The sequence below is a fragment of the Nannospalax galili genome, unplaced genomic scaffold, assembly GCF_000622305.1.
Source record: "Nannospalax galili isolate Female #2095 unplaced genomic scaffold, S.galili_v1.0 scaffold445, whole genome shotgun sequence".
NCBI classification, from domain to species: Eukaryota; Metazoa; Chordata; class Mammalia; order Rodentia; family Spalacidae; genus Nannospalax; species Nannospalax galili.
In genome coordinates, this window is record NW_008354184.1 from 656,561 (window position 1) to 672,475 (window position 15,915).

Genomic DNA, 15,915 nt, shown 5'->3' on the forward strand with positions numbered 1-15,915 from the left:
GACACCCACACAGCCTCTGCCTAAGTGGGTGGGGAGAAGACAAGCCTCAGCCCCAGTCCCAAGAGGTTGTGAGCAGGGTGAACCTGGTCAGCTTTTGCCTGAGGATGATCCACAGGCCCAGCCTTAACTCTGTTCATCAGCATGCTCTGTGACAGTGGAAATGTGTCTGGCCTGCACTGTCCAGTGCAACAGCTACCAGCCACATGTGGTTACTAAGTACTTGAATTTGGCTATGGCAGCTGAAGAACATAATTTAATTTAATTCTAGTAGTCACATGTGCTAGGGGCTACTGTATTAGAGGATACAATAGACTGGTCTAAGGAGGATGGAGGTAAGGAGCTGGATGGGTCCACTGCACCAGCCCTATGGAGTGATAGAGCCAGATGAGGGAACAGCCAGGCAGGATGGAGAAGACCTGAATGTGGGATGGTGACGGGCTGATGACAAGGTCCCAGCACAGAGTGGTGTCCTATAAATGTTGGGTGACTATGTCAGGGAGGGATGTGGCTTGGCACACTAGAGCATTAAGTAAGTGCCTAGAGATGGCACTCTCCACCCTGGGAAGGAGGACGGGTGAGCAGAGCCATGGGGGGCGCGGGGAGCAGGTACCAGTGCTTAGCAGTACCTAATGGGCAGTGAGATTTTGGGAGAATACCAAGTTGCCTAGGGCTGGGGAGGAGCCTGGGCACACAGGGTCAGAAGAGAGCAGTCCCTGTGTCCTTACTTTGCACAAAGGTAACCTGAGGCTGTGTTCAGACCCTGCAACCAGACTGCCAAGGGTCTCCATGACTCAGATTTCAGCAGTTCCCTCATGCATCAAGCAAGGACATAATGGAGTCCATATCACAAAATAAGACTTTAGGAATATATATATATACATATATATATATAATTTATTTAAAAAAATTAACTTAGGGCATCAAGCATTCCAGGCAACATCTCTGTCACTGAGCCATATCCACAACCCCAGGTATTTGTTTAAAATTTCTGAAACTGGGGCTGGAGAGATGGCTCAGCTGTTAAAGAGCATTTGCTGTTCTCAAAGAGGACCCAAGTTCAGTTCCCAGCACCCACAACTGTTTGTAACTCCAGTTCCAGGAGACAGAATGCCCTCTTCTGGACTCCATGGGCACTGCATGCATATAGTGCACTTACATCCAGGAAAAACATTCATACACATAAAACAAAAATAAATTAAATATATTTAAGTGCCTGGAACTACCTGGCAGAGAAGTACCAGATGAGTGTGTGAAGCCAGACTTGGTGAGGGCTTGTGACTGAACATCTGTTACAGGAGGGAAACCATATCTGAGGCGGAGCAGAGACATGGGGTAAAAAAGTCTGAGAAACCGTACTTCAACTCCATGGACAAAGGGATGGAGTCCAGAGATAGGTAATGACTTGGCCAAGGCCACACAGGAGGTGGAACTCAAGTCTCTGACCTCAGTCAGTGAGGCTTGGAGTGGGGAATGGATCTTCAGCCACCAGCTTTCCAAAGAATAGTATGAACAAATCAGAGGGCAGATGACAGACAGATGAAGGCCCCACCCTGGCCAGTGGTGAATGAGCACTTGTGGCTTTAATGCCTCACACACACAGCCCCAAGTGAAGATGCAGAGGGCCACAGAGAACAACATTCCAGGCAGAAGGAATAGCCAGGCCAGAAGTAGGAAAGTATTCTTGTCTGAGCCCCTTTAGCAGCCCAGAAGGGATTGAGAGGTGGCCCAGGCCAGAGCAGACTTGGATAAGCCAAGGGACCTAAAGGCCCAGGGCTCTGATCTGTCAGGTATAATGGCCTTTCTTCATGGGGACAGTCCCCTGCAGCGGGACCACAGGTACTGTGGACTTGCCCAATGTAGATCAGGGAGCCTATGCGGACTGGCCAGGGAATAAGGAAGGCTATCCAGGGCTGAGAGAGGGTTAGGGAGACATGGGGGCTGCAGTCTGAGACACTGGTGTTCTGCCTGGCTTGGGGTAGGTGGACAGGATAGGAAGGCCTCTGAGTTTAGCAAGGGTCAGACAGAAGGACAAGGCCCTCACAGAGCTCAGTATAGAGGGATGGAGGACAGATGAGAAAGCTGACAAAGGGTGCCAGGAGCCAAGGAGGGCCTCCCAAGGAAGACACTTAAGTCAAGACCCCAGGTATAGAAGGAACACAAAAGGCACTGCCCACAGCATGCCAGGAACCCAGAGACTGTGCAGTGGCAGGGCAGCTGGGGGCAGTGCTGAGCATGGGAGTGGCCTGTGAGCCCTGGAAGGTGTGGTGAGGACTCTGTCCTGCACTGCAGGGCTGCTTGGGCAGCGCAGTTGCCACGCCATTCAGTTAAACTCTCTAACCTGGCAGGAGTGGACAGACTGGGGAAGCAAGGGGCTCAGAGCCTTTGTCCCAGGAGATGGCACCTCCATCATCCTTCCCTCATGACAGCTGGCACACACTTAGGGTGTTGTCTGCTGCCAGACACTGCCTGCTACTCTCCTTCCTTCCCTTCCTTCCTCTGGCATGAGGACAGAGGACCTGCCTGATGTGTACCTGACGGTAGCAGCAGCAGGATTCTTATCTTCACTCAGGTTTTGGTGGCAAGAGTCCATGGGCCTGCCTGCTTTTTTTTTTTTTTGAGATAAGGTCTCATGTTGCCTAGGCTGGCCTTGAGCTCCTGATCCAACTACTTCAGTCTTCCAAGTGCTGGGATTACAGGTGTAAGACACCAAGTCCAGCACCTACGTGACTGCTATTCTCAGGTCAAACATCTCTCTGCCTCCTGCAGGTGACCACGCAACCACATGGGCCCTACTGCATCTGTCTATCTGCTTGTGGTTGCCTCACTAACCTCGGCCATTATGACTCTCCAAGGTATATCTGCCAGGCTTGGCTGCAGGGATTTTTAAAAACATGGTTCACCAAGTCCTACATTCCCTGGAAGATGAAGGACGGCTAGCAGCCTCTCACCTCTGCCCAGTATCAACGGGGACTTGTCACCTTGGATAGTACCATATGCCAAGTCACCAGCAACTTATGAATAGTACCATATGCCAGTCACATGGCATCGGGGAGTACTGGTGCTCTAGAATGTTAGAGAAAGTCCAAGGTGAGCTTCAGGAGACTGGCAGGACCCTGCCACACAGTGCACACTCCTGCCCCGACTGTCCCTGACATGCCCAGTCCATATCCCTGTATGTGAACCTTCTTGTCTACATCCTCCCCCTCCTCCCTCTGTGTTTTATCCCCAGCCCTAATCACTGGGAACTCAGACCAGTGAGATGGGGCACCAAGGCCTGAACTGGCTATTCAGGTGTTTCTGTTTGGGTACCTTATCCAAACCTGTGCCCACAACTCCCCAGTGACCTACAATGGTGGGGAACATAGGGGGCACTTCTGTGATCACCCAGAGATACCCCAGAGGTTTGCTCACTGCTCCATGTTGTTTCTTGCTGCATCCTAACCCCAGCCACTCACTGCTATTTACAGATAAGGAAACTGAGGCACAGAATCAAAGGACAAGCCTGGGCTCTCTGTGTGGCAGTCTGACCCCTACCTACTCCACCTACATGGGGTCCCTTCAAGGCCATCGTTACCCACCCACCTGTCACCTGGTACCTACCTGGAGGCCCTCTGGTATGCAGTCCCCACTGCCACAGTGTGCTCTGAATTCAATATCTAGCTTTTACATGAACTGTTTCCTTCCTAGAGGTTGAATCTTGACTCAGCCAAACCAGGTGTCAGTTAGATGACTACATACAAAAGCTGACCTTGGCCAGGCCCAATGCCAGCCCAAGTTTCCACCTGGACTCCACCTCTTCCCAGGCCTCAGGCCTCAGGCCTCCTTGTAAAACAGGGAGCCTGGCAGCTGGTGAGGCAGCCCCACTCTCCAAGAGCAGAGCTGAGGAGCCAGGTGCTGGGGGAGGCAGGGAATACCTGCATTTTCCCTTCCTGGAGCTGTCAGGGCCAAGTGCAGGTAAATTAGGTCTGTCGTCTTTGAGACCTATCTGCTTTCAGGGCAAAGGGCCCTGAAGACTACGCCCCACTCCTGGGAGGCTGCTGGGCATTCTCATTAGGACATGGATGACAACAGAAATGTGTGTCGTGTACAAGGGGATCACCCCCTGACCTCTGTGTGTGTGTGTGTGTGTGTGTGTGTGTGTGTTTGTGTGTGTAGAGGGAGAGTTTTTTTGTTTTAAACTTTATTTTTATTTTATGTATATAAATGTATTGCCTGCATGTATGTAAGTGCAGTAAGTGACCTCATGTTATGCCATGCCTGCAGAGGCAGTCAGAAGAGAGCATCGGATCCCCTGGAATTGGAATTATGGATGGTTGTTAGCCTGCGCATGGATCAATCAAAACTAACCAGCACAGGTATGTAGTCACTGTCCCATAGCAGCTTTGAAATTTAGCTGGGCAAGTGTCATCAGATCCCTCAACCCTCAGAGTGAAGAGCATCTCTTGATTAGACCTATTCTTTGCTTCCCTGATCCATTATTCCTTTCTTTATTTGTCTTTTTTTTTTGGTCTTTTTTGAGACAGGGATTCCCTGTAGTCCCAGCTGGCCTGGAAATCACTATGTGGACCAGGCTGGCCTTGAACTCACAGGTATCTTCCTACTTCTGCCTCCCCAGTGCTGGAACTAAAGGCATGCGCCACCACGTCCAGCAAAGAACTGAGTTCTATGTGATTGACCACAGATAAGAAATTGGAAGCCCAGAGGAGAGCCCTAAACAGCTACCATACTGCCTGTCTCCAAGTCTAGTAGTCCCACTTTGGCCAAGTGTTCATCTTTTACCCTCTGTGAGGGTCCTTCTAAGAGAACATAAGTCAGACCTGAGTTCAGAAGGCAGCTGGGTGCAGCAATGAGTATTCATTTAGCAGGGAAGGGGGCCACAGTGCTGTATCAAGGCTTTGCAAAAATGCTCCCTACTTCATACCTTAGCATAGCCTCTGCCTCTCCAGGGTGTGCAGCCTCAAAGCCCAGCATATTCAAGAGCCCTGGACTTCTGGTTGACTTGGCAATTTTGCCCACACAACAGGCTGTGAACACCAAGTCCAGCTCTCCACGATTGATAAACAGCAAACATCAGAACAATAAACATCCTGAAAATGAATGAACAAACAGGGTGTCCACAAGCAAGCAGCCCTGCCCTCTGCACTTCAGCATCTCCATCTGTCAGATGGGATGACATGTACTGGCCCAGCTGCCCAGAGCCCCTCAGTGGAAGGAGACACAGAGCCAAGAAGAGCCCAGTGAATGCCTATGGTTCCTACTTCTGTTACAATGCCTGCTTAAAAAAAAAAAAAAAAAAGTGCCCAGTGGATGAGGGACCTCTGAAGTAGAAGGCTGGCTGACTGGGGTTGAGGGGAGGGGCAGGGTGTGGCCTTTGAGTGATACAGAGGAGGCCAGAGAGGGACTAGGCAACTCTTTGGGAAAGAGCAAGTGATTAATGATTAACAACTTCGATTAGAGGGAGAACCTGGCTCCTACTCAGACTTGACCCAAGCTTTCAGCCTTCATTATCTATGAAGCTGCATCCCACCCAACTTTATCACAGATATCCTCAGGAGCCCAGAGGCCAGTGGGGCATAAATGTGCCAGGGACCCGTGCCCCTCCACTGCCTGCCACCCTTCAGCTGCCTGTCACCCTCAAGACACACAGCCTCCCAAACCCAAGCAGGTGGCCTGACATATCTGCAATAAGGAACAAGAGATCAAGGAAGTCCAAGCGCCAGGCTGAGGTCGGCTCTACCCTGAACCCATTTCCATGGCTGTCAAGTGGACAGCAGGGCGTCCTCTGCACCAGCGCTCCCCACCAGATGGGCATCTTGAGAATGGAGATGGGTGGTGCTCTAAGAGTGGGTGGCTCTGCGGGGTGTAGTGGCGCACGCCTTTAGTCCTAGCACTTGAGAGGCAGGGGCAGGCGGATCTCTGTGAGTTCCAGGCCAGCCTGGTCTACAAAGTGAGTTCCAGGCCAGCTTGGGCTACAAGGAGACCCTGACTCAAAAAAAAAAAAAAAAAAAAAAAAAAAAGAGTGGGTGGCTCTCCTAGCTTACTGAGGCCGAGGACAAACACAACCAGAGGGGCCAGGGCTGAAGGCCTTGGGCTCTGACAGAAGAAACATTTCAGGCCCCTCTATTGGTGTTGGGGGACAGCTCTCCAGTGCAGCTCTCTGGAAGCAGAATGAGGTGAAGGCAGCTCTACATCAGTAGCTTCTGAGACTTGAATACAGACCTTTTTTCATCTCCACAACCAAGTGATCCTAGGCAGGTCACCTAATAGCGCAAGCTTCAGCATTCTATTTTGCACAGAACAACCAGGCCTCTTCTCACTTCTTGAGTGTTAAATGGGATGACACCCAAGGATCCCTGACAGAGCCCTGTCCTACAAGCTCCTGAGATGGACCTCATACCCCTTTTCATGCAGCCTCATCCCATGCCTGCTGGGATACTGCACCCCTCTTCCTCTTCTGCCACCCCAGGCCCTGCACGCTGGCTTCACTCCTGCCTCTCCACCCTGCCACTTCCTGTACCATTTTCCCTCTTCCCTAACCAATCCCTCCTCCTGGCCCTTCCTCTCCAGGCTCAGTTCTACCCTAGGGCCCTCACGTTGGCTGTTGTTTCTTCCTTTCCCTCAGATCTTAGCGTGCCAGCAGCCTCTCTTTCTGATGTCATTGGTCCGAGGCCCTTGTGACCCCTGGTTCCCAACAACCCTCTCCAGGTCTTGGCAGTCGACAGCTCATCCTTGGAGGGAGGTACTGATACTTGTTTATATCTTCCTGTCTCCAGGAATGTCAACCACAGAGAGAAGGGTCACTGTTGCTCCCCACCCCCATGACAGAGCCTGGCTGGGCAGTGAATAGCTGCTGAAGACCAGGACCAAACAGCCCAACGATCCAAGGAACCCTGAAGAAAGACTTCACATACAGAGTGACAAGTACCTTCCTGCTCTGGGGTGCCCAGGAAACAGTCCAGCCAGCAAGCTCCACACCTGATGGGTTACCCTCTCTGACCTCAGTGCCAAGAAAGTCCCCACAACCCCCACTGCTGGGATTAGCAGTCCTGCCCCAGCCGGCAGTGCCAGCCCCTCCCACCCAGCTCCCCAGCCTCCAGGGACAAAGTACAAAGGGCCACTTCAGTGGAGATGGAGCCTCAGCTCCATCTCTAGCTCAGAATGCTGGAGGAGGGAGGGGGTGCTCCCTACCCCGCCACTGTCCTCTCAGCATGGGGGTGGCTGACGGAGTCAGGCTCTTGCAAGGCAGCTTGTCCTCAACACTGTCTTTGTGGAATGGAGATGGGACTGTGCACAGGGTGGGGGGCAGGGGTTATAGTAGACACGCCCACAGCACAGAACCACCTGTATGGAGGAAGAGGGCACGGCGCTGTGCCCAGTGATATAATTACTAGCCAGCTAGCCACATACACCAGGTCCCCAGGAGCCCCCTCAATCCTCCCATTCAGTGGCCACCTCTGTCCTATATGGCCTACAGGAACTCCTCAAGTCCCCTTCTCTCTGAGCCCACACCCCAGGCTCAGCACTCACCAAGACAACAGTGTGGCTTCTCTGAGAGACTTTCAATCAGGTCCCCCAGGAACCAGTCAAGCTGGCACTGTTCTTGGACCCCACCATCAGTGCTCGCCAAGTTAACAAGTGCACCACCTGTTCTGGAGTCCCAAGCAAGTCCCCAGGACCCAGCCAAAGCTGAACTAGGTCTGCTTCTTGGACTCAGTGCCCTGGGGATAATGTCCAAGCATACTAGAAGGCTGGGAGCTCCCAGGCAATCTTCCTCCCAAGCCTCCAGCCTGGACCGCCCTACCGGAGACCGTGTTGCTGACCCCAGCCTACTGTGCTGTCTCATGACCTATGTCTCCAGCCCCAAGCACAAGCTGACACAGAGGAGGTAATGAACAGAAGTCTTTTGAGTGAATAAATGCCCCTCTTCAAAGCCACACACCTGAAGCTTTTGACAGTACTGCTGGGCTCTCAGGTCTGGTCTGCAGCTCAGAGAAGTGATCAGGCATCCCAGAGTTGTCTGCCTTGCCATCGCAAGCTCCCGAGGCTCCGGAGAAAGTGGCTCATTCATATGAATCCTATGGGTCTCCTCCAGCAAGAGGGATAGTGGTGATGAAGAAAGGAGACTCAGGAAATTACTTCAGCCTTCAGGGTCCTGAGCCACACAGGGCTGGGAGGAGCCATGGGGAGGAAGAATGTGGGGAATGACGGGGAATAGCTGCTGGAGCAGCTTAGGATCCTCCACACTGCTGCTCCCATTGTGTGGTCAACATGCTGCTGAGTATAAAGATGGGCTTATACTGGGAAGATGGAGGAGGTGACAGGCTGGCAGTACTCCCCTGTGATCTGGGAATCTGAGCATCATAATGAACTTGGCCCTGATGAAGCATGTACTCTGGGGCTCTGGGTACCTAGAGAGATGCCTGCCACTTGCTGGTACCCTTTCTTCTCCTCTTCCCCAGTACTCTGGACCACTCCTCTCCACTCTGCCTGGGGCTACAACTGAGAGCCAGACCTGGGTTTGGAAGTCAGCTGTGTAGCCCCTAAGCCATCATGGAGTGGTCTTACGGGTGTGGTGCCATGTCTACAGCACCAGAGTCCCACACACACCTTCTAGCCTAGTGAATAAAAACTGTAGCCAACCACTTTGTCATGCTGTCAGTCTCTGAGGGTAACAGGGCAGAGGCACTAGGGTCCCTCGATATCGTGGGAGGGTACTTCTGCATGGTGGTGAGGGCTGATGGGAAGTCATTCCACAGCAAAGGCAGACTGGACCCTTCTGTGAGGAAGGACCATGACCCTTTAGGGGTCAGGACCTGTCTCTACTGGAGACATACTGGGGGTTCACGATCATCAAAAGGCAGAGGTGCCACACAGGACTTATGGGCTGAGCCCACTACTCCTTACTTCTGTGAGACCACTCCTCTGCTGTGAACAGGAGAACTTTCTTCCCTCTCACCTCAGAAGATAACCTCATTCTTCTATTAAAAGTTCTTAGATGTTGGGGCTGAAGAGATGGCTCAGCAGTTAAGAGCACTGACTGCTCTTGCAGAGGACCCAGTTCAATTCCTAGCACCCACATGGCAGCTATGAACTGTCCTTAACTCCAGTTCCAGGGGAATCTGAAGCCCCCTTCTGATCTCTGCGGCATTGCATGACACAGGTGCACTCACATACATGTAGGCAATATGCTCATACACATAAAATAAAAATAAATAAAATATATATTTTTAAAAGTTCTTAGATATTAGAGGAAATCTGGAAAACACAGCAAAGCACACAGGGCAGCATTACCACCCTCCTGCCATAGCTGGCACCTTTTGGCCTGAGTTCTCACTGGCTCTGCCTCCCGTCTGTACCTTTTTGCTAGAATGAACCATCTCCATGGATTTCCTGCTAGCTTTGGGGCAACCCACATTTTTCTCCATCAAGCTTTGTTCTCTCCACATGGTCTAGAGGACAAAGAGCTCAGAGGCCAGGAACTCTGTTCTCTTCACTCATCCACCACAGACCCGACCCAGATCCTGTGGAGAAATGCCCTGGCTTGGGAACAGAGAGGTTGAGGGATATGGTCCCATGAACTCTAGGATCTCCTACCACATACCACCCAGGACCTGAAGCATCTCTTTGTGGAACTCGGGACAAATCCTAAGTGTCCCAGACCTCAATGTTCCTCCTACATATGGGCAGGTTCAGTTGGACATGAGGCCTGGGGATTCCCAGTTTCACCCCCTCTCTGGGCCAAGGTGAGGCTAATTAGGGCTCAGTTTCACTCTTTTCTTTTTTGGGGGGGTCTTTTTGAGACAGGGTCTCCTTGTAGCCCCAACTGTCCTGGAACTCACTATGTAGACTAGGCTGGCCTTGAACTCACAGAGATCCACCTGCCTCTGCCTCCCAAGTGCTGGGATTAAAGGCATGTGCCACCACGCCCAGCCAGTTTCACTTTTTCTACACTTTCAGGAGATGAGCCAGAAAACCTCCACTCTGTCCCATCATTCTCTCTCTTTGTCATCAAGATACAAGGCACCACAAAGTGAGCCTGTTGCTGGTCCTATCACTTCCCCCAGGGTTCTGGCCAATCTTCTCCCTTTGTTCCAGCATCATTTCCACTAGGCCTGGCACTGTCACAAGGCCCTTGGTACATGTGCTCTACCTATCATCCGATGGGGTAATATGAGGCCCAACCATGCTGCCCCAAGAGATCACACCTGGCTTTTTGTAGGAGGCTTAAGGACGAATGAGAGCTATGCAAAAGAAGAGGTGGAAGGGGGCTTTGAACAAAGGGGCAGCACTTGCAAAAGCCAGCAGGGAAAGCCGGCCAGCCCCTGGACTTCTGGGGTGAGGGTGCTAGTGCCCTCACCTCAAGAACATGAGTCACACCATCCCTCCCTACTGAAAATGCCTGGGGACCATGGTTTCTGTTGCTCTATCCCTAGTGGTGGGTACAGATAGCCAGCTTGTGCTAGAGCGTGGGTCCAAATACATTCAACGACATCCTAGGCCCTAGCCAGCCCTAGGATGCCTGGTCTCTGGAGTTCCCTGTGGGGAGGTGTGCCAGGTGCCCGCTGAGGCATACCTTTGGCTAGGGCTGGACCCAATAGCAAAGTCCTTTGGTGACTATCAGGCCACTCTACATAACTGTAGACCCCTAAGCCCCTGCTTAGCCCCTGTGACCTCTTCCAAGCCAGCCACACTTCAGCTGACACTGTGGGGGTATGCAGTATGACCTTGGACCCATTACCACATTCTCTGGGCCTCTTAAGAGTGAAGACTGTCTTGAGTCATTCCAAGGACCAAGTTAACAATAAACATTCCTGCACCAGGCCCCAGTGAAGGCTGGCTTTGTCCCCGCTGACAAGGTGGGCTCCTGAACACCGGATGTATCCGTGCCCCAAGACTTCATTGTACCCATCAGTCTAGGCAGAAAGTCTTCTCTTCCCATATGCCCCACACAGAAGCAGCACTGTCTTTGAATGGTTTCTGAACCCAGGATGTGACAGGTAAGCTGCCACTGCCGCCCCCGACCCCTGCTCCCACAGAAGAAATAAACCAACAAAGTGTGAAATGATTTATAAGCTACAAAGAGCATGTCCTGGACTCACCCAGTCATGGTCCACCATGCAGCTCTGCTTACAGAACCTCTTCCTGCTTGTGTTACCACCCCAGCCAGGAACTCGGTTTCTACACAGTGAAATGGTTATTCTAGCACCACTGGCCAGGGTTCCTGAGACACAAGAGTGAAGTCACTCAGGAAAGGAAAGTATGGGGCTGGAAAGATGGATAAGAGCACCTACTGCTCTTGCAGAGGACCCAAGTTTGATTCCTAGCACCCATGTTGGGTGGCCCACAAGCACCTATAACTCCGGCTCCAGGCAATCTCACTCATCTCCTCTTCTGGTCTCCTTGGGCACCTACCCCCACACATATATACACATAATTAAAAAACAAGATAAAATTTTAAGATAAAAATTAAAAACGCAGTAAGTGAATGAATAATGCAAAGAAAGGAGTGTAGCTCTGTCAGAATTACTTGCCTATTATGTAGAGGCCCTGGGCTCCTCCCCAGCACTACAAAAGGAAAAAAAAAAAAGAAAGAAAGAAAACTCTAGAACCAAGCATGGTGGTGTACACCTATACATTCCAGCAGGAGGTCACTGCCCGTTTGAGGTCAGCCTGGGCTACATAATGATTTCCAGGCCAGCCTGGGATACAGTGTGAGACTATACCTATAAATAAATAAATAAACAAATAAACAATAAATAAATAAATAAATAAATACTAGAGAGATGGCTCAGCAGTTAAGAGCATGTACTGCTCTTTCAGGGGACTTGATTTCAATTTTCAGCAACCATACTGGGCAGCTCATAACTGCCTGTCACTCTAGCTCCAGGGGATCTGAAACCTCTGGCTTGCACAAGCACCTGCATTCACATGTATATAAACACACACACACACACACACACACACACACACACACACACACACAGAGAATTAAATAAAAAATAAAACAAAACTCCAGTATCTTGGTCCTGTTAGCACCAGAAATATGAGTGGCAACCATTAAGGGTCACAGTACTGGGGTGAGGGGTGGGTGGAGCCCACCCCAATACTGAAAGCAGACTGCGGAAAATCATCACTGTAGCAGCAGAAGTTGCAAAAGAAACAAAAAAAATCTTTGCTGAACCAAGTGTGTGGGGGGAGGAGTCACCACAGGGGCCAGAACTGATGGAAACATTATCTGCAGAGACAGGCCAGTCTACCTGATTGAGAACTTTCAACAACTTCCTGTGGGCTCAGGGTTCTGTCTCTCTCTCATCAGGTTTGATCTCTCTTCCCTGATTGGTCCTGTTTTTCTCTCTATTTGCATGCCCACATTCAACCAATCAGGGTTCACTTGGGCCCAGCAAGTATAGGCTGGCACCTCATTAGAATTCGATGCAAGAGGAAAAGGCCACTCCTTTCAGGACTCATTGGAGACCCCCAATATTTAAGGCAGGGAGCTTGTTCACACTAACCTCCAGGTTTCCAGCTGTAGACAGGAATTAATTCTGGAAGCAGTTCTGGGCCTCCAGACATCAAGACCACCCTCCACATCAGAGACTTGCTGCTCTGCAAGTCTTTGAGAACTGTAAGACTTCGAAGAGCTACAGGCTTGCTCGGTAAGGGACTGAGTCTTAGTTGACATCCTGAGGCCTTCAAGCTCAGAGCTGTATCAACTCTTGGCTAGCATCCCACCACCGCAGCGACTTCAATCCTGTTTCATTTAAATCCCTTGTGGCAATCTGTTTTAAGTTGTTTTATCCCCTTCAGGATTGTTACTCCTGAACTGACAATAAAGTACCTCCCATCTGTACTCCTCAAAGTCTGCCCACTTCATTCTTGAAGGAGGGCAAGAAAAGAACCCACTTGGGGACATTGGGGGGTGGCCAGGAAGACACCTTTTAGATCTTTCACCCATACAGGCCACATTGTATCATTTTCAGAAGTGGCCCTCACCTACTGCCCTTGCAATCACATCCCACAAATACTTAAGGAATATGCATTGAATGCCTTTTGCCTGCCAGGCTGGGTTCCAGGCCCTAGTTCATGCCTGGCACCGGCCCTTCCTATCACCTGCAGTCCTCCCTGTGATCCCTTTCTGAGGAAAATCATCATCATTCAGTTGCCATAGTACTTTGACCACCTGGATCTGCCCAGAGTACAGGCAAGCTCTGGGGACTATGGCCAGGCCAGGCTCAGCCTCCAGGAGCGGCAGTAACGTCAGAAGACAGCAATGGCGTGTAAAGACTTGGGTGCATGAGACCAGAGGTCAAGAACAGTCAAGGGAGTCACTGATCTCATGAAGCAGCCTGCTCTTCGTGGGGCTTTGTGAGGCAGGTGGAGCTCTGTAAGTTCAGAGCTGGCCTGTTCTACATAGTATGACCCGAGTTCAATCCCTGGGACCCGCATGGTGGAAGGAAGAGAGCGAACTCCCACAAGTTGTCCTCGGACCGCCACATGCACACATACAATAATAAATTAAAAATAAAGGAAGTAAAAACTGGAGGTTCCCAGCTCTGCCACAGTGGTGTTCTAAGGCAAACAGCCAGGTGGGGCCTTTGAAGTATGTTCCCCATACTCCCAGGTGAACAGGGTTGAAATGAGTGTACCTAAGAGGCCAAGCTGCTTTATGGAAGGTTCACACATGCCTTGGGAACCCACAAGGAGAGAAGGGCCAGGTGCCAGGTTTAGGAAACTAAAGGGACTCAGACAGGCAGTTGACAGGCTCTAGGTCCCTATGAATAGCACGTAACCCCAGTCCAGTCACTTCCGACTGTGAACCTCCATCCCAGGCATCCTACATGGCCCCTCAGGGAAAACACTAGTTTCAGTGAAAACACATCTGAAGAGCCTGTCACTCATGCAACTGGTAAGTACTTGATCAACAGGAGCAAAAAGTTAAGATTGACAGGTACAGGTGGGTGGACACCTGGCAGCCACCCACCTGGGGTCTCTACCAGCCACAGTTCAGATCCCAGGTTCTAGGCTGTTGCTTTTGGAAATTTCCCAGCCGGCAGGGTCAGGACAGCAGGCAGGCCGGCCCTGAGGAGGCCCCCATGTCTACATAGGCTGTCCCAGCCCTCATCCTCTCATCCAGGTGACTCTACTTCAGTGGGAACCAAAGTTTTGCCCTATTATAACCTCTAAATTCATAAAACAACTGAGTAATTAAGTTTGTGAATAATGTCTATTGTTCCAATTTTTTTATAGGAAAGATGAAAATAAGTGAGCCGACAGAGGAATTTCCACTTCGGGCAGCACAGGAAAAATTGTTTTAGGATCTTGTTAACTTTCTAGATTATGAGCAAGGCTGTGGGCCCCCTGGTCAGCCCTGTACTAAACCTGGGAGGAAGCCATGGCCAGTCCCACCCTATGCCAAGACCTTGTCTCCTGCTGAGAGGTGGGGACAGTAACCAAGCAGAGTCCTTGTGACCATCCCTTTGTGTATGAACTGCAGCCTGGAGAGTCACTTTTCTCTATCAGGGATAGAGAAGGGGGTGAAACAGGCAGAGCATCAGGGACTAGGCTGAGAATCACTCATTCATTCATTCATTCATTCATTCATTCACATTACCAAAGACCTTCTCGATATATCTTTTGCTCGTTGTCTATTGAGACTGTATAACAACAAACCTGCCAAAGCAAGAGGCGTTAAGCTTGGTGGGTTGACAGCAAGGACCATGGCTCATATGGGCTTTCCTGAACCAATGAAGCTCAAACTGGGAGAACAGAGATGAATCAAAGTGAACAAGAAGTCGTACCTCGGTGTCCCCCTCTGTAGAGGGACCTCTAGTGTGGGCTATTGCAAGTACATCATATACAACTAAAATTTCTATGGGCAGGGCTGAAGAAATGGTTTAGCTGGTAAAATGTTTGCTATACTAGCATAAGGACATGAAGTTGATTTTTTTAAAAAAGTAGGGAGGGCTGTAGAGATGGCTCAGTGGTTAAGAGCGCTGGCTGCTCTTCCAGAGGACCCAGATTCAGTTTCCAGCACCCACTTGTTGGCTAACAACCATCTGTAACTCCAGGGGATCCAACGCCCTCCTCTGATGTTGCATGCTCAGGTCCCTCTGTGGATGTTGCATGCAAGTGGTGCATATACATACTTAAAGGCAAAACACTAATACACACAAGATAAAAATAAATATTTTAGGGCCTGGAAAGATGGCTCAGCAGTTAAGAGCACTGACTGTACAGAGGACCCAGGTTTGATTCCCAGCAACCACCCATATGGTGGCTAACAACTGTTTGTAACTCCAGCTCCAGGGGATCCTATGCCTTCTGACCTCTGCAGGCATTTCACAACATGGGTGCACTTACACACATGCAGGCAGTACATTCATACACATAAAATAAAAATAATAAATCAAGGGGCTAGAGAGATGGCTCAGCACTTAAGAACACTAACTGTTCTTGCAGAAGGTCCAGGTTCGAATCCCAGCACCCACATGGCAGCTAACAACTGTCCGTAACTCCAGTCCCAGGGGATCCAACGGCCTCTTCTGTCCTCCATGGCCATTGCATGACATGGGTGCACTTACCTACATGCAGGCAATACACGCACACACATAAAATAAAAATAATAAACAATTTTTAAAAATAATAATAAAAAATAAAAATACATTGACTTGACACAGTGGGCCTTAACATCCAGGTGAAAGTATACGGGTTCCAGTGAGGGGGCTCTGAGAGGGTGCTGGTGGGGACGGGGCTATAAAGATGATGCAGATTGTTTGAGATATTCTGCACAAAATACAACAAATTTTAATAAAAACACATTCAAAAAAATAAAAAGTAATAAGGCCAACCTGGTCTACATAGTGAGTTCCAGGCCAGCTGGGGCTACAAGGAGACCCTGTCTCAAAAAGACAAAAA

General features: G+C 50.3%; 1 protein-coding gene across 4 annotated transcripts in view; it reads right to left on the reverse strand.

Moving 5' to 3' along the window:
• Positions 1 to 15,915, reverse strand: part of Mgat3 (mannosyl (beta-1,4-)-glycoprotein beta-1,4-N-acetylglucosaminyltransferase) — a 36,410-nt gene that overhangs the window by 16,522 nt on the left and 3,973 nt on the right. The window contains exon 1 of one of the 4 annotated variants that reach the window (XM_008851222.3): positions 7,940 to 8,419. The exons of 2 other annotated variants lie outside the window; for them this stretch is intronic. The gene's annotated coding sequence lies outside the window, so the exon portion shown is untranslated. Of the gene's footprint in view, positions 1 to 6,925; positions 6,934 to 7,939; positions 8,420 to 15,915 lie in introns of those variants that run through there. One more of the 4 variants, XM_008851224.2, reaches the window with a different exon arrangement.